A 19,587-nucleotide genomic window follows, 5' to 3' on the forward strand; every position below is an offset into this window, starting at 1 on the left:
AACCCTACTAACCTATTTTAATAAATATAAGAAAAGTGATATAGGGTATTAGATAAATTATTAATTTAGCCCACCAACTAATTAATTATCTAAAAATTACCAGTTAACTAATTAACTGTAATTATCGAATAGTCCAAAATTCTCAATTTAAATATACGAAAGGGATATTTTATGAAAGTAGGAGGACTCATACTCAAAATGACCTTACGGGTCATTACATTATCCACTACTAAAATCATGTTCGTCCTCGAACATAAAGTAAAGAAATATACCTGAAGCCTCAAAGAGATGGGGATATCTAGCACGTATATCAACCTCCGTCTCCCAAGTCGCCTCTCCGACTGAACGGTGCTACCATTGTACCTTCACTGAAGCTATCTCCTTGGTTTTAAGCTTACGAACTTGCCTATCTAGAATAGCTATAGGCTCCTCCTTAAATATTAGGTCTGGACCCAACTTCACTGAATCGAGTGAAAACACATGGAACTTATCCGAAACATACTTCCAGAGCATAGAAACAAACACGTTATGCACAGCCGATAAGCTAGGTGGTAAGGACAATTTATAATCCACCTCTCCAACTTGCGCTGAAATCTCAAATAGCCCAATGAATCGAGGGCTAAGCTTTCCCTTCCTCCCGAACCACATCACGCCCTTCATGAACGATACTCGAAGCCAAGCATGATCACCCACCATGAACTTCAATGGTCGAACTTTCCGATCTGCATAACTCTTCTGCCTACTCTGGGCTGTCAAGAGTCTACCCTGAATCCTACGAACCTGTTCCATAGCATCTCTAAGCAAGTCTGTGTCTAAAGAGTACATCTCAGCTGAATCAAACCACCCAATAGGAGATTGACACTGCCTACCATACAAAGCCTCAAATGGGGCCATATAGATATTGGAGTGATAATTGTTGTTGTAGGCAAACTCCACTAGGGGAAAGTGTTGATCCCATCTAGCACCAAAATTAATAACACAAGCTCAGAGCATGTCCTCCAACACCTGAATCATTTGCTCGGACTGACTGTCGGTCTGTGGGTGAAAAACTATACTCATATCAAGTCTAGTTCCCAAACCGTGCTGTAATGCCTGCCAAAAGTGTGAAGTAAATACTGAACCCCGATCCAAAATGATGGATACTGGGACTCCATGAAGCCGAATGATTTGACTAATGTACAATTAAGCTAGCTTATCCGTTGTGTACCTCACCTTAACTGGAATAAAATAGTTGGACTTTGTCAGTCTGTCAACCACCACCCATATAGAATCATACCCACCTACGGTGGGAGGTAAACCCACAATGAAGTCCATGGTGATTATTTCCCATCTCTAAGTGGGAATAGGCATCCTCTGACTCACACCCCCAGGCTGCTGGTGTTCACACTTTACCTACTGGCAAGTCAAACACTTGGATACGAACTCTGCGATGTCCTTCTTTATCCCACACTACCAATAGTGTTGTCTCAGATCATGATACATCTTGGCTGCTCCCGGATGGATAGAATACCTTGAACAATGAACCTCTTCCAAAATCAGTCTAGTCAGGTCACCCACCTTAGCCACACAAATTCTGCCACCAATTCTCAACACGCCTTTCGAATCAAGTACCGCCTCCTTAGCTTCACCTTTTAATACATTGTCTTGAATGATACATAATTTCTCATCCTCAAACTGTCTCTCCCAAATCTGCTCTACCAAGGAAGAATGTGCCTCCACAAAGGTAAGAACACCACCATCCTCTGAAATCTGCAACCGGACAAGGCTATTAGCCAGCCTTTGAACATCTCTAGCCAATGGTTGCTCCTCAACTTGAATCACCGCAAGATTCCCCATACTAGAGGACTTGATACTCAAGGCATCTGCCACCACATTGGCCTTTTCGGGGTGATACAAGGTCATTATATCATAGTCCTTCAGCAACTCAAGCCATCTACGTTGCCTCAAGTTCAGATCCCACTCCTATGATCGGTGAAGACCTCACAATGCACACCATATAGGTAATGACGCTACAACTTAAGCACGAAGACCACAATTGCTAACTCCAAATGATGAGTAGGATAGTTTTTCTCATGGGCCTTCAGCTGTCTCAAAGCATAGGCAATCACTTTCCCCTTTTGTGTCAACACTCTGCCTAAACCAACACTGGAAGTATCACAGTATACAGTAAAGCCCACACCCTCTTCGGGTAGCATCAAAACAGGATCTAAAGTCAATAAAGTCTTGAGCTTTTGGAAGCTCGCCTCACACTCGTCAGACCAATGAAAATCCACGACCTTCTGAATTGATCTTGTCAATGGAGCTGCAATAGTAGAGAAGCCTTGATGAACCATTTGTAATAACCGGCTAACCCTACAAAACTACGAATCTCAGTAGGAGAAGTAGGCCTTGTCCAACCTCTAACTGCCTCAATCTTAGCTGGATCCACTCTAATCCCCTCTTTGGATACCACGTGTCCCAAGAATATCGCAGAATCAAGCCAAAACTCACACTTGGAGAACTTACATACAACTTTTCTTCCCTCAACTTCTGAAGTACCAACCTCAAATGGCAGACATGATCTGCCTCAGTCTTGGAATACACCAAGATGTCATCAATAAATATTATCACAAAAATCCAAGTACGGGCGAAATACTCCGTTCATCAACTCCATGAATGCTGCAGGGGCATTGGTCAACCCAAATAATATCATCAGGAACTCGTAATGACTATAACGAGTTCAAAAAGCTGTTTTAGGGATATTTGACGCCCTAATCTTCAACTGATGATAATCGGACCTCAAGTCTATTTTGGAAAATAATGCCTCTCCCTGAAACTGATCAAAAAATCATCAATACGGGGAAGAGGATACTTGTTTTTAAAAGTTACCTTATTCAACTACCTGTAATCAATACACATCCTCATAGTCCCATCTTTTTTCCTTACAAACAGAACCAGTGCACCCCAAGGCGACACACTAGGGCGAATAAACCCATTACTCAACAAGTCTTGCAACTGATCCTTCAACTCCTTCAACTCAACTGGAGCTATGCGATATGGAGGAATAGAAATGGGTTTAGTTCCAGGCTCTAAGTCAATAGCAAAATCAATGTCCCTATCCGGAGGAACACTAGGAAGATCAGTAGAAAATACATCGAAAATCTCCTTAACCACTGAAACAGTCTCTATAGGAGGTGACTCAATAATGGTATCCCGAATAAAGGCCAAATAAGAAATACACCCTCTATCAATCAATCTCTGAGCACGAATATATGAGAAAACCTTACTGGGATAGTAGCCACTAGTACCCTTCCACTCAATCCTCGGGGCACCAAGTATCGCTAAGGTAACACTTTTAGCATAAAAATTGAGAATAGAATGATGGGGAGAAAGACAATCCATACCCAACATCACATCAAAATCTACCATCCCCAGAATAATCATATCTATCCAAGTATCACACCCGGCTAAGGGAACAAGACATGATCGATATACTCAATCCACCACTAAGGGTTCACCCATGGGTGTAGAAACATGAACGGGCACAGACATACGATTACATGTCAAATCAAAGTCAGATGCAAAATAGGCAGACACATAGGAAAATGTAGACCCCGGATCAAATAATTCAGATGCAGGTCGACGATAGACTGGGACAATACCTATGATAACTGCATTGGAAGCCTCAGCCTCGGGTCTCCTTAGAAAAGCATAACACTGAGCTTCCCTACTATCTCCGACCTGCCCAATACCTCTACCTCCTACCTGAAGGACTATAGCACCACCCGCACCCCTACTAGGAGTGACACCAACTCTACTAGTCTAGGCTCTACCTCGACCTCTGACTGGCGGTGCTGGTCCTCTAACTGAAAATGAAGAACTAGGCTGGGTTCCTCCTCGACCCTAAGATGTACACTGCCATGAAAGATAATTTGGATCACCATAAGTATAACATGCTCTCCCATGCAAAAACCTCTGCAATGAACCAGAAGAACTTATATAACCACCCTGGCTCACCAGCCTCTGCTGTGACCCCTGGTAACTCTGACCTGTATTGTAGGACCCATGAGTGTTTGGCCATCCTTAGAAGCCAACATAGATGCATGAACTAGTCCTCTATGCTAGAAGGAACCACCTTCTCTATAAGACCCTCTACCTCCAAATAAGGTACCCAAAAACTGACCAGAAGCACAGGCCCTCTTAGGGTCCCCAAACTCCTTTCTATCCATCAACTCTACCAACTTGGAAGCACCCACAATGGAATGGAAGGGAGTGCCCTCACAGGCGGGTCGAAAAACTACTGTACAAATGGAATAGTTCAGTCCTCACACAAATCTGCGAATCCACTCTGTCTCATCAGGAAAGACAACTGTGGCATGTCTGGACAAATGGTAGAAATGAGTCTCATATTTAGCAATTGTAAGAACCTCTTGCCTCAAATTCTCAAACCATAATCGGCTCTCTTTTTTCACACTCCATGGGACAAAACGGTCATAAAAGGCACTAGAAAACTTATCCTAAGTTATTTGGGATGACCCAACTGGCCTAGAACTCAGATACACTCTCCACCACTCTCTGGCTAGTGCACGTTACTAGAGTGTAGTATAACGAACTTTGTGAGTCTCAGCTAACCCTACTGCCTCCAACTACTCTCGGCACATGGTTAGGAACTTATGTGCATCTTCAGTCTTCCCATCCTGAAATTGTGGTGGGTCTATTTTTCAGAACCTCTCATATCAGCATTGCTCGTTGTCAGTCAACATGACTACAGGTGCACCTTGGTGTTCCCCTACCTGTACTCCATCCTCATCCTCTCTAGGGATCGTAGGTGGCTGGCCCACTGGATCCTGAACAACTGGAATCTGATGCTTCCCTAGGGTCTGAGCCCCTACTCTAGTCTGAGAACCCTCAGTTGTACCATTCGCCCTCACTCTCTGATTAAATCCTTTGAGTGCATCTAATACTCGCATCAAAGTGGCCTGAAGCAATGGTGCAGTAGAAAGCTATGAAAGGACCTGTTTCTCTGTAGAATCAATCTGTGGATTAAGAGAAGTCTCTCTAGCATAACCTCTAGTTGGTGCCGCTCCTCGGGCACGACTTCTACCTGCCGCCACACCCCGACCACGGACTCTAGCTCGGTCTCTATTTCTACCCCTAGTTGGGGTCCCAACATCAACCTCAGAGAGTGCCTTCCTTCCTCTACCTCTAGCCGTAGTTCTGGTCCTAGCCATCTATAAGAAAGAAACACGCAAAAATTCAGTACCAACACAACACGCACGGTACAAAGTGAAAGAACAAAGGGAAAATTTCCTAAAAGTCCTCATAGCTTCTTGAAGATAAGTACAGACGTCTCCGTACCGATCATCAAGACTCTACTTAGACTCAGCTTATATACACGTGAGACCTATGAACCTGGGGCTCTGCTACCATTTTTTCACGACCCAAACCCGGTTGTGATGACACTCATCTCAATCCACCGATACAAGTCATCCTAATACCCAACGGAAAGTAGATGCGGAAGAAAATAAAATAAATCAAAATTTACCTTAATAAAAAACACATAAAACAAACTCAAATTCCCCTAAGATTGGTTGTCATGTGTACAAGCCACTAATACATTACCGAAGTACAAATGAAAATATAGTCACAATATCTTTATCTCTAGAATAGGAATAAAACATATTAAAGGAGTAAGAGGTATCCGCTAGATGGATGTAACAGCTACCTCAACACTCGAGATGACAGCCTCGGATGTGGCATAAAATGCAAGGAGATCAAGTAGGTCTGGGCTCACAACCTGTCCAAGTGTAGAAGCAAGGGGTGAGTACCAAACAATACGGTACTCAGCAAGTGGATAACTAAAACAAAGAAAAGATCGATAGATACAAGTACTCTTGTCATCCCAACCGAACCTCCTTAACTACAAACTGCATAAAATAAGCCCAACTCTACAGTCTACACAATAATAACAATATAGTCCATGAATATTCATCAATAGTCTTATCAAGTGAATCATATCAAGTCAAATTCAATATATACAGAGCAATAAGTGGTAAACACGAATTTACAAATATCAACAAAATGCGATGCAATGCAATGAGATAATGCATGTCTGTCCTATAGGTACACATCCACTGAATTACAGTCTGAAACCCATGGGGGATATTACTGTCCAAGGTACCTACCACAGAGCATGTGGCCCATCCCCTCAATATACATATCCTACCACAGAGCGTGTAGCCCGACCCCTTTTTTTCATAATACCTGCCACAGAGCGTGTGGCCCAACCTCTTTTGTTTCATATTATTTTTAGTCTCAACACAATATGTCAGAACCAATGCAATCAATTCATGTTCATATAATTCACGATAATAACATGACAACAATAATATTTTTTCCTATCTCACATCAACACAGTCATTTCACATGTCCAAAATAAACCCATAATCACAACATATCAATTCCACCAATACATGTCATTAGATCACCATTTTATACCTCTCATCTTCATTTTTAAGGCCAAACATACAGTCAAAACCCAGTCCAATTCTCATTACTCCCAAGTACACATAACACGGAAATACCAGCATCTACAAGCTTAAACTGAGGTTTAGAAATCCACTTGCCTCAAATAATCAAGCAATTACTCCAAGACCTGAGCCTTCCCCCTTCGCTGGGTTTCCAAATCAATGTAATCTAATCAAATGAATAATCACAATAAGATTTCAAAATTGATAACATTCATATCAGTATATGTCTAGCGTAGACCCAAAAACTTACCCAAATTTATACTCAAGTTCCTAATCTTGGTGCCACTTGACATGCCAACTCTCATATTTTTTCAAATTTCAATACTAGGGTTAAGTTTCGATTCCTTCAAATAATATAAATTTAATGGTGTTTATATAATATAATAAACCTAATAACATATACTAACATATCAAAACTTGAGCCATAATGTAGTAACCACTAAAGAAAAATATTCCAAAATCAATCAACTAATTTCGAACTAGTGACGTCAATCACGAAAATAGAGTGTGCGCCTTATTCTAATCTGCAATTTATAAATTTGATTTGTCGTCTCCAATCCTCACCACATCATTACACTATAATATTAGACCTCAAATTACTAGCCATAATTAAGCCATACCTTCTATCCAATAAACTGATATTGACCTCCTTCACAAAATGCTACCAATTTGTCTTTTAAAATATATATTTTTTTCATTCAATAGCAATCAGTAGCAAGGCAAAAAACACGTGCATTGATATGAGTTTAGTATGATGATTTATTTTCATTTTATGAAGTCATTGAAAAGAAAAAGTAGCATACCAATTAGTGAAGTGCACTATTCGTTGTTGAAAATCTAAAATTCCTTTACTTGTATAAACTTCCCTATTCTCTTCTTCGTCGTGCAAATTGGATGATGCCGCTGCACAGATTTAGGTTTTTTCCTATATTATTTTTGTCATTAATTATATACTAAGGTAACAAACCCTACTAATCTATTTTATTAAATATAAGAAAAGTGATATAGGGTATTAGATAAATTATCGATTTACCCCACCAACTAATTAATTATCTAAAAATCACCTGTCAACTAATTAACTGTAATTACCGAATAGTCCAGAATTCCCAATTTAACTATACGAAAGGAATATTTTATAAAAAAAGGAGGACTCGTACTCGAAATGGCCTAACGGGTCATTATAGTCTGCAACAGGGTTTGTTGCCATATTTGGTGTCCCAAATTCTTTATTGCCTGATCCAAACTCTCCTTTATTATTTGGGCAATGTAGGCCGGATTCTGAAGGATCAATGTTAGTGGCTGGCCTACTATCTCGACTTGAAAAGTTAGTTGTTTGGTTTGTAGTGTAAGTTCCAGCCATGATTGCGGGATGTGGTCTGGTGGAAGTGGTGCTGTTGTGAATAGCAGTGGGTGGTTCTGGTAGGTTTGGGAGGAGGAAGGCGTATTTTCCATTTCTAGTCTCAATTTCTCTTTGGGCAATATGCTCCACCAATTTTAATGGTGTTTTTTAGACATTAGAGGAGTAATGCGATGGCTAGTTGATGCGACTTCCATAGTCATATCAACAACCATAGTGTTATGATTACCCATTCCAGTGCGGGAGAGGTTTTGGTGTAGGCTGGTTTTAATGGTCGTCAACAGACTAGTGGAGTGGTTATCAACTAACTCTCTATGGGTCCCACTGGTATATTTGGATTTCAAGCTGTGCCTTTTATTTATTTTATCAAATCCCACTTGGATTTGGTCTTTACTAGTCAGTACAATTTTATGGGAAAAAGCGTAGTAGGGGGATATTTAGTGCATAATTGAGGGGCTGATGTGTTCGTGGGATCAGGGTTCCAGTCCTTATTTCCAAATTAATTATTTTTTTTATTTTTAGTTTTTCCTTCATCCCCAAGTGTTTGGTTGGAGATGGCGGTGAATAGAGACTTACTTGGCTGCTAATTGTAGGCCTTTACTTGAGGAGCGTTGGGTCGATCTCTGTACTTGGATCTACTTTTGTTGGTGATTGTTATGTGTGTTTCTCCTTCTTTGGGAAGGACACTACTTGCCTGTCATTTTTCGCCATTTCCTTCATCGGGATATCTTCCTCTCAATGTAGATGAGGTGCACGTATCATTTTTAGTAGTACCCCCAATTTAATTCCAACTTTCTCTAGGATATTTTTATCATAGAACTCTGTCGGAAGTTGAGGCAATCTAGCCCATATGGTTGTATGTGTTGGCGTAGACTGGTGGGGGATGAAATATAGTTCCCATTTCTTGACTGATAGGAAATCTCCAGCAATGAACCATGGTTCTTCGTGGAGTATCTTATACAGACTCTGTGTTTGACTGAATTTTGCAATGTGGTAGTCGTATACCAGATTTATCAAGGTTAATGGTTTAGTGAGTTTCCACATATGTACTAGCTTATTTTTAGGTAGGGGTGTAACAATTTCTTTCCACATACTTTGATTATAACTGAGAGGCTCCATGGCTTGTATAATCTTTGTTTACCTTCCTCAGTTAAAGGGATTATGTCTTGGTTATCAGTATCCTCATTTGGGCTTTTGATTTCCATTTGTTCATATATTTTATTGAGGGTGTGTTGTTTGTTTAGTAGTACTTCTTTGAAGGAATGAGAGTATTGTGTGTCTTTCAGCATTGGGCTATTTCTATCTGGTGGCTCTGGTGGTCCAGTGGGTGGCAAGGTTGTTGGTTGGTAGGGGGTGGTGGTCATTCTCTGGATTATCCTTTTTCTAATTGGCTTGGTTAATGTGTTATACTTTTGTTGTGAACTCTTATTTATTTGGTAAGATTGTATAAATAATTGAAGAATTTTGATAGTATTCACAACTTATGATTTTTTTATATTTTATGTTTATAGCAAAAAATACAACTTAAAATTCAAGTTGCATATTTTGGTTCTTAATATATTTTACTTGATTGAAATGATCCTTAATATATAACAAATCATGCTTCACAAATCACTCAAATGAACACCTTTTTGAGAATAGTAAATTTCTTTAGAAAAAGTAGAGACAATTGTGTTAGATTTCACATAGTTTTGTCTTTGGAGCTAACAAAGAAGACAACAATGTTGGATTTTGTTAGCCACATGGGGCCCACAATTAAAATTAATTTTTTTAATAAATGTTTTAGGTTTAGGATAAACGATCAAAATAAAAATATTTTGTTATACATTAAGAACCACACTACTAAAAAAACAGTGAATACCAACCTAAAAATTACCGATCTCCAATGAAAGTTGGTAATTTCTGACTTTCAAAAGTCGGTATTGTTAAAAAGAATAAAAAATTAAAAAAACCTTATGAAAAAAATGCGGGTGATCTTAATAACGATCTCTGGATGTCAGAATTTTTCCCGAAAAAAATAAATTCAACAAAAATCGACCTGTTGAAGTCGGTATTGAATAAATAAATAAATAAAAATATTTTATTTTATCTCAAAAAAGTATAAAAATCAAAATAAAGAAATATTTTGAATAAAGTTTAATTAAACCGTCTTTCGGAGGTCGGTTATGTGTAAATTAAAAAATAAAAAAAATTACAATACCGACTTCTAGAAGGCGGTAAAATTAAATAGTATGTAATTAAATTAATTTTCATTAAAATATTTATATAGTGACTTCCAGAAGTCAATATATTTATTTTTATTATATATTTTTAATAAAATTAAATGTGATACCGACTTCCGGAGGTTGGTATATTTTATTTTATTTAATTACTTTTAATAAAATTGACATCCGGAGGTCAATTTTTAAAAATATTTTTATTAATCAAAATTTATTTATTGTGCATAACACTAAATTTTTATTTTACGCTTACAATTAATTGTATTTAAAAGTGTAACAACTTTGTATGCTTTTATGAAAAATTAATTAGAATTCATGGAATAGACAAAGAAATATCGATAATCTATATTCAGAGTATGAAAATATGTTGATATTAATTAGGAGATAATTATATATTTTTAGAGTAGTGTAACAAATTATATCAGTCCGTCGTCAAATCATGAACTTAATATCTCATGTAATGATGTAAAAGGTGAAGAGCTAACATATTTGTTATGAAATGCGAGGTGATTGTAGAAATGCCATAACAAATTAAATTTTATATTTATAATTAATTATTTAATTTGTACGTATAACCTTGAATGTCGTTTTCTTTTATGAAATAGACAAGAGAACATCGTAAAGTATTGTACAAAGCAAGTCCTATCAAGACTTGTACGTTCAAACTTGAATGGATATCTCGTGTAGTGATCATATTCGTAGGCAATTAAAGGTAAACGATAGTTCATTGATTTTATACTCGTTGAATAGTACAACAAATCAAGTAGCCGTTGATGTAGTGATGTAGCAGGCAAAAGGTAAAATGATAATCCATCGAAAATGTATGAAATACCCGTTGATTGTAGGAGATTATATACACTCGTTGAGTAGTTTAAAAAATCGAGTCTTATATGTTAATTGTCCAAGTATAAAATATGTTATTAATTAAAGAAACGCCGATCAATTCAAGTATTAAATACATGATATTATGAGGTAATCAATGTCTATTAATCAATATTATATATTTATATATATATATATATATATATATTATTTTTATTTAATTAAATTAAATTCAATTTATCGATGTCAATATTTATTAAAAATATTTAATAATTTTAATTGAAAATACGGACCTCTTGAGGTCGGTATTTTAAGTATATACATATATATATATATATATATATATAATTTTAAAGAATATCGACATCCTGTAGTTGATATATTTAAATTTCTTCTTAAAAAAAATTGACTTCCGGAGGTTAATAATTTTATTATTAGTTGGCAATTGTTCCCCAATCCCTCAAAACCCTAAGTGTTTCTCACGTGAAAGAAACTTGGACGACTGTGAAAGAAACTCACGCCGCTCGCAACTTGGAGGACTAAGAATCTGCTTGCAACAGGTCGCTGTCAACCTCCGGTCTCTCCACTCGCACCAAACATGCCCTCTCTAAATTCATTTGGAACTTTATCATATATTGCTTCAGAACAACCATATTCTTGTAAAGCTTCCAAAACTTAAATTTTTGTGGATTCCCATACAACAACAACATACCCAGTGGAATTCCACAAGTGGGGTCCCACTGGAAAGGGTAGGGTGTATGCAGACCTTACCGCTACCTCATAGAGATAGAGAGACTGTTTTCGAAAGACCCTCGGCTCAAAAAACACATTCCTAGGTATAAGAAAAAATAAATAAGTAAATAAATACATAAGTAATATATATATATATAGGGAGAGATAGAGAGAGCATATTGATAAAAAAAATGATGCAAGTTTTACAAGACAAGGACAATAACAATAAAAATGTAATATGGTAATCAAAACAAAACAAAACACCACAACTCTAATGGCAATTTATACGGCTTGATGAGGCGCGCTTTTCATGCAGAATCAATCTTCTCTGGTGCCAGCTGTGGAAAGAAGCTTGCTCTTCAAACCGGCCTATCGCTCTCCTCTATGAAAAGGTTCTTCCGTAATCACACGTCTAGACCTACGACCACCCTAAATCGATAAATGGCAAGATACCATTCTACCTCTACTAGCCTTCTATCCTAATTCGCGACCTCCACTCTTTTCTATCTAAGATCATGGATTCCCATAATGGAGTGTTTTTGTTTTAGCTCTTGATTATTGGAAAAATCTATTTTGGGAACTTTAACTGATTTAGTAGATGCCATTGATGAATTTTTAGAATATGAACAGAGAAAAAAGATAGGAGAAAGACTTAAAATTTTACCTTTAAAAAGAGGAAATAGATAAGGGTTAAGCTCACAGATGTATAACATAGATGGTTTTTTTACTTTGAAGAGAGTTTAGGGACCATAAAGCTGAGGGCAATTGAAAAGAGATTTGTGATAGGTAAGATGGTTAGATACATGTAACCTGTCTTTATCTTTGAAGTTTAGACCTAATACTTCACATCATTGTAAGATGCTGATGTTTTTGCCCTGTGGAAGAAGAGTTATTGTTTACATTAGTGTGCAATTCTGAGGAGACTACACTTGAGAGTTTTTCATAAGAATGAACACTCCTCAGTGTTATAGAAATAGTAATTGCAAAACTCCTAAATACAAATATATACTAAAGATCCTAAACCTATAGGTGTATAAACCTTTTTATGTCTCTTCCTATATTATATTATTAAGGCAGGCGATATGTACAACTATCTATATTTACCTATCTAGTTTGGAAGTTCAATGTCTTTTTTGTTAAAGTTGTTTTTTAAAACAAAAAGTTCAACAACTAAGAAATATTGTACTAATAATTTTAGTGTACAAAATTTTAAGTAAAGAGGTACAATCTAATTAAAGGTTCCAATCTTCGACGCCGTCGAGCCAACTACTACAAACCCTTTCATCTCCAGCCCTAATTAAAAAAAGTCGAGGTATTTTTTCCTCCAAAAGTTTAATTATTGTATATAATAGATTTTTTTTATTCAATTTACATCATTTGCATTTTGCTTAGGGTTTGTTTGAATTTTTAGAGTGTTCTTTAGTATAAAGTATTTGTTTAACATAAGTAACAACACTAGTTGATCCTATAGATGACAAAATTGATTTTGTTGCAAGATCGGTTTGTGTCCATCTAGTGTTGACACTTAGCTTTAATTTAGTAACAATGTGTTTGTTAAGCATAAGTACCATCACTAGTTGATCCTATTGATGACAAAATTGATTTTCTTGCAAGATTGATTTATGTCCATCTAGTGTTGACACTTAGCTTTAATTTGGTGAATAATGTATTTGTTTAACTAAGGGACAACACTAGTTGATCCTATAGATGATAAAATTAATTTTGTTGCAAGATCGATTTGTGTCCATCTAGTGTTGACACTTAGCTTTAAATTTAGGGATGATGTGTTTGTTAAGCATAAGTACAAACACTAGTTGATTCTATTAATGACAAAATTATTTTTCTTACTAGATCGATTAATGTTGTTTAGTTGGTGAAATAAGTTCAAATAAAATTTAATCAACCTCTAGTTTGATTTAGTTGTTTGAATTAATTTAAAACTAGTTAGAGTTAATGTAGTTTAGTTATTGAAATAAGTTCAAATAAAATTTAACTAACTCCTAATTTAATTTATTATTTGAAATAATATGGTTCAGTTGGTGGATTTATGTCACGCCCCGAGAGGGTACCCTAGACGTGACCGGCACTCGAGGACCATTGCTGGTCCCCAAGCGAACCACTTGGTCCATTCGCACATCCATTCAATATCAATCAACCAGCGGAAAGTTTAAAATAAAGAAATAATTTGGCGGGCAATCCAAATCAATGATCTAACTCAAGAAAGAAAGGCCATGAGCCATCAAATCAAACTCCGATCTTTGTCATTAAAATAGTTTGACAAGAATAATTCAAGGAAAGAAAATACTCAATTGACCCATCACTATCTAGTCTATGAAGCCTCTACCACTACTATCTAATTGGTGCCAATGACATGTTCATGACTACCTCAAATTAAAATGGAAAGGGCTAACTCGACGCAAGAATAACATAAGCGGTGTCCTCCGAATGAAGGGAAGGACTCACCAATACGCTGAGTGTGTATAGATCTTCAATGGTGATCCTATTGATGATCTCTTAAACCTGTCTCTACATCATGAAATGATGCAGGTCCAAATGGACGTCAGTGCATGGAATGTACGAGTATGTAATATGACAGAATGAAACATACCTCAAGAAAGAGTAACGTTGGTTCAAAATATCTCAACTTAGAAAGATAAGAGAGACTGAATCAAAGTGTCATAAGTCTAAAGTAAGAATACATTTTAGACAAAGACCAATCATATACCATACAATTCAATCCAATCATGTACAATACAGTTCAATCAAATCATTTACAATTCGATCCCATCCAATCATGTACAATCCGATCCAATCCAATCATATCGCATATCTAATCCAATCCAATCCAATCCAATCCAATCCAATCATATGCAATCAATTCAACAATCAACTCAACAATCAAGTCAAAGGACTCAATGTAATATCCCCTAAAAACGTTGTATACGATGTTTCAATTTTTGCCTAAACATAATACAGCCTCTGTATTTTGGTCATAACCTTTCATAGAAATATCCAAATTGAGTGATTCAAATTTCTGAGTAACCACAAGATCATTACCTATAACTTTTATGAAGACCATATTTTAAGATTCGGAGGTTAAGTAGGTCAAATAAATTAATCTTTGTAAGGTAGGATGCTGTTACGGAAATGAGTGTTTATAGAAGAAAAATCATATCTCACTGTAGGTTTATCCAAATTGGTTGATTCTTAAACGATATGAAACTAGACTTCCATATCTACAATTCTTATGAAGACACCAAATCCTAATAAGGAATTTATCTTATTCAAACGCAGCTTCCAAAAAGAGTATTCTGTCAAAGATAACTCATTTCACCTACCATAGAAAGATCTAGATACATTTGACATCACTCATGACATAAATTGTCCTCCATTTAACATCATCCATGACATCAATATATTCCACTAAATTTTCAGATTTTTATTTATAATTATTTTATTTATTGTTAGGTCATCTTTCCCACCTATAAATACCCACCTTATTTCCTCATTTTATTCATCAAGCTTTCTCAAGCAAATCTTCTCTCTATACACATTCTCAAATATAGTTTTAGTTCTTAGTAGTGAAGAAATACTATTCCGGTGATTCATATATTCCGGGTAGTACACAAAACGTTCCGGCAAGGAGAGAAGCTAGGACTCAAGAGTGTTCATTAAGTCTTCCGGTACCAACTAAAGCTTCGGTTTCCAGGTATGTAAGGTTTCAATGAGAGTATTCCTTCCACTCTCATGTCTAAATTATTTTGATTATATGATAAATTATGTTTATTTTCTTTAAGCTTTACTCTAAGTTATGTGGGTGTTTATCCATGGGTTCTTTCACCCATGTAGTCCAAAAACTCTTTCAATTAAATCTTTTGATTTCAAGTAATATTTTCTTATGGTAATTCTTATTTTTACTTAATAGTATGAATCATGGTTAAACTAATGATTATTGGTCTATTTTGATGCAACATAATTTTATATATATGAATTGATGGTTTACAAGTAATTCCTCTATTTATCTATTTAAAGGCTCTTGAAATTCATGGTGGGTTGTTTAAAGCATGATTTTTAATTAATGGATTTCAAAGTATTTATGAATATTTATTTACATACATATTTGCAAGTTGAAGTGATTTGAACCCACCTAGTTTTACTATGTTTTTAATAAAGTTTGACTTGAAAGTTTTGACTCCAAATAAATGTTTATGAAAGCAATATCTATGATTAAAAAGGGAGTCTTATGAAATGAAAGAATGATGAAATGATATGAATGATGGATTCTTTATGTAATAAGGACAATTCTTGCATATTTGAATTATCAAATGTTTTAATGAGCTATTCTACCGAATATGATGTTTGAATTCTTAAGTTATATGCTATGAATATTTTGAAGTATTAAACTATTCCGTGGGATTGACTTAGCACCGAATGAGGCATTGAGGTGGGATTCGGTAAGGGAATCCTAGTAGCAACCCCTTGTCTCATTAACTATGTGCCAACATAGGAGCCCTTGTAGGCTTAGGCTAATGGATCCATAAATAGCCCTTAAAGTTAAAGTTAAAGAAACGAATGAAGTTGACGGAGTTCTACCTGGCAAGTAGTCTCCCCGGCCAACGTAGGGGGTTATGTTGGATTCCATGTAATAGCTCGCATGGTCTTAAATGTCGGTTATGGTTAGCTTCCCACAAAATGAATGTTTTAAAGGATATCCATATGATTTATTATGCATGTATTACATTATGTTCCATATTACATAAATGTTATAATATTTTCTCAATGTTCATGCATCCTTACATACTTAGTACATTCAAAGTACTAACGCATACTCTTTTGCCTACATGATATCACCATGTAGGGATCGGTGCTCCTCCTCGTTCTCCTCCACGTGGCTAGTTGATATTCCATCGAAGACTACTTTTGGTGAGTTCCCATGTTCCGGGAACAATACTCCTTTGTCTTTCTAGCTTATGATATGTTAAGATATTTTATTATGGCATTTCTTCTATTATGATTGAGGGTGAGCTAGGAACTTGTCTTAGCCCCATTAAATCTAATAGTTAGAGGTATTGTTGGACATATGTAAGTTGAATATTTATTATTATGATTTCCGCTTGTCTATTTATCATCATTACCTATGAAAGGCTAAAAGAATGCTAAGAGGCTTGTTTGAGGTACTTTCGGGTTCCTCATTCGCTATGTCACGTCTAGGCCCTAGGCTTGGGTCGTGACAAACTTGGTATCAGAGCCCGAGGTTTTGAATGATCCTTGGAGTCCAACATACCGCGTCGAATAGGGTCTTGTTCATGGTTGTGAAGCGCGCCACAATTATGAATAAGAGACTATGAGGCGTTTAGGAAAATTTTCACTTCTTTCAAATTCATGTCGTGCCTTAGAGTGTCCTAAGCTTTCCTTTAACTAATTACCCATTTTGTGTTCTCTAGATAATGACTCGTGGAAGACCACCTCAAAGAGCAAGGATTGACAATGAGGACCAAACTCCTCCGATTCCTAATGCCCAACATCATGAGGATGGGGTAACCCATGCCGAGTTTCGCAGTGTTATTACTTTGTTAGCTCAAGTCGTAGCTAACCAAGGAAATCTAGGTGTTCCTCCTCCCCAAATGCAAAATCCAGCCTCTAGGATTCGGGATTTCCAAAGGATGAATCCGCCCGAGTTCGATGGTTCTAAACTAGATGAGGACCCTATGGAGTTCATTAATGAGGTGTACCGGATTGTGGCTATCATGGGTGTGCCACCAAATGAGAAGGCCGAGCTAGTGGCCTATCAACTCAAAGGTGTGGCTCGAGTGTGGTACGAACAATGGATTGTTGAGAGGGATGAAGAAATAGGGTCGATAGGATGGGAAGAGTTCAAAGGTGCCTTCCTAGACCGCTTCTTCCCATTGGAGCTAAGGGAGGCCAAAATCCAAGAGTTCATCAACCTCCGTCAAGGAAGTATGAGTGTGAGGGAGTATGCTCTCAAATTCACTAAGTTGTCAAAGTATGCTCCCTTCATGGTCTCTGACCCAAGAGCTAGAATGAGCAAGTTTATTTCCGGTGTCTCAAGCTTGGTGTCCAAGGAGTGCAAAACGGCCATGTTGATCAAGGAGATGGATATCTCTCGGTTAATGACTTACGCAGAACAAATTGAAGAAGAGAAGCTTAGAGAGAGATCAAGGGGGTTCAAAAAGGCTAGAGTGGATGGTGGAGGGTTTAACCCTCAAAGGTCCGATTATGGTAACAATGGCAAAGGCCAAGGTGGGCAACGATTTATGGGGCAAGGTTCCACCAATACTCCTCCTCCAAGGTTCAACAAGGACAAGAGTAGTAAACCAATGATTCCCAGAGAGAATGTTGCTACTCAAACTTTCCCTGCTTGCAAGAAGTGTGGAAGGACTCACAAAGGGGAATGCTTAGCTGGCTCCAATGCATGCTTTAAGTGTGGCAAGCTGGGCCACCATGCTAAGGATTGTAGAGATGGTGGTGGTAGGACTCAAGGCCAAATTGCTCATGGTCAACAAGTCCAAGGAGGTGTCCAACGCACCAACCGCTTTTATGCCTTGCATGGGAGACAAGAGGTTGAGGATGCACCCAATGTCATTACCGGTATGTTAAAGGTCTTTTCTTTTGATGTGTATGCACTATTAGATCCGGGTGCAAATTTATCTTTTGTTACTCCATTCCTTGCTAATAGATTTGATGTTTTACCTAAAATGTTATTAGAGCCTTATTTGGTGTCTACCCCCGTTGGTGAGTCAGTTATTGCTAGAAAGGTCTATAGGGGTTGCCTTGTGTCTATCTTGCATAAAGTTATTCCTTGTGATCTCATTGAGCTTGATATGATAGATTTCGATGTCATTCTTGGGATGGATTGGTTACATGCATCTTATGCTTCCATAGATTGTAGGAATCGTCGAGTCAAGTTCCAATTTCCAAATGAGCCTGTTATTGAATGGCAGGGTCGTGATTCGGTGGTTAAGGGTCAGTTTATTTCTTATCTTAAGGCTCGCAAAATGATTTCTAAGGGATGTATTTACCATATTGTGAGGGTTAGGGATGTCAACTCCAAAAGTCCTTCTCTTGAGTCAGTTCCTATAGTCAATGAATTCCCCGATGTCTTTCCTGATGACCTTCCCGGTGTCCCTCCCGAAAGGGAAGTTGATTTTGGTATTGATATCCTCCCCGATACCCAACCTATCTCTATTCCTCCTTACCGCATGGCCCCAGCAGAATTGAAAGAGCTGAAGGAACAATTAAAGGACTTGTTAGAGAAGGGATTCATAAGACCAAGTATTTCGCCATGGGGTGCTCCCGTTCTATTTGTAAGAAAGAAGGATGGGTCACTTCGAATGTGCATAGACTATCGGCAATTAAATAAGATGACCATTAAGAACAAGTACCCACTCCCTAGAATAGATGACTTGTTTGATCAATTACAAGGGGCAAGTCACTTCTCCAAGATCGACCTTCGGTCCGGCTACCACCAACTACGGGTAAGGGAGTGTGACATTCCCAAAACAGCCTTCCGAACAAGGTATGGTCACTATGAGTTTGTGGTGATGAGTTTTGGGTTGACGAATGCACCGGCGGTGTTTATGGACTTGATGAATAGGGTGTTCAAACCTTACCTTGATACCTTTGTAGTAGTCTTCATTGATGATATTTTAATTTACTCTCGGGGTGAGGAAGAACATAAAAATCACTTGAGAGTTGTGCTTCAAACATTGAGGGATAAACAATTATTTGCAAAATTTAGTAAGTGTGAATTTTGGTTAAAGGAGGTAGCATTTCTTGGTCACGTAGTGTCCGGTGATGGAATCAAGGTTGATCCTAAGAAAATAGAGGCAGTCAAAAATTGGCCTAGACCATTATCTCCTTCAGACATTAGGAGCTTCTTAGGTCTAGCCGGGTACTATAGACGGTTCGTCAAAGGCTTTTCTTCCAT

Source organism: Solanum dulcamara, chromosome 1, assembly GCF_947179165.1.
Source record: "Solanum dulcamara chromosome 1, daSolDulc1.2, whole genome shotgun sequence".
Lineage (NCBI taxonomy): Eukaryota > Viridiplantae > Streptophyta > Magnoliopsida > Solanales > Solanaceae > Solanum > Solanum dulcamara.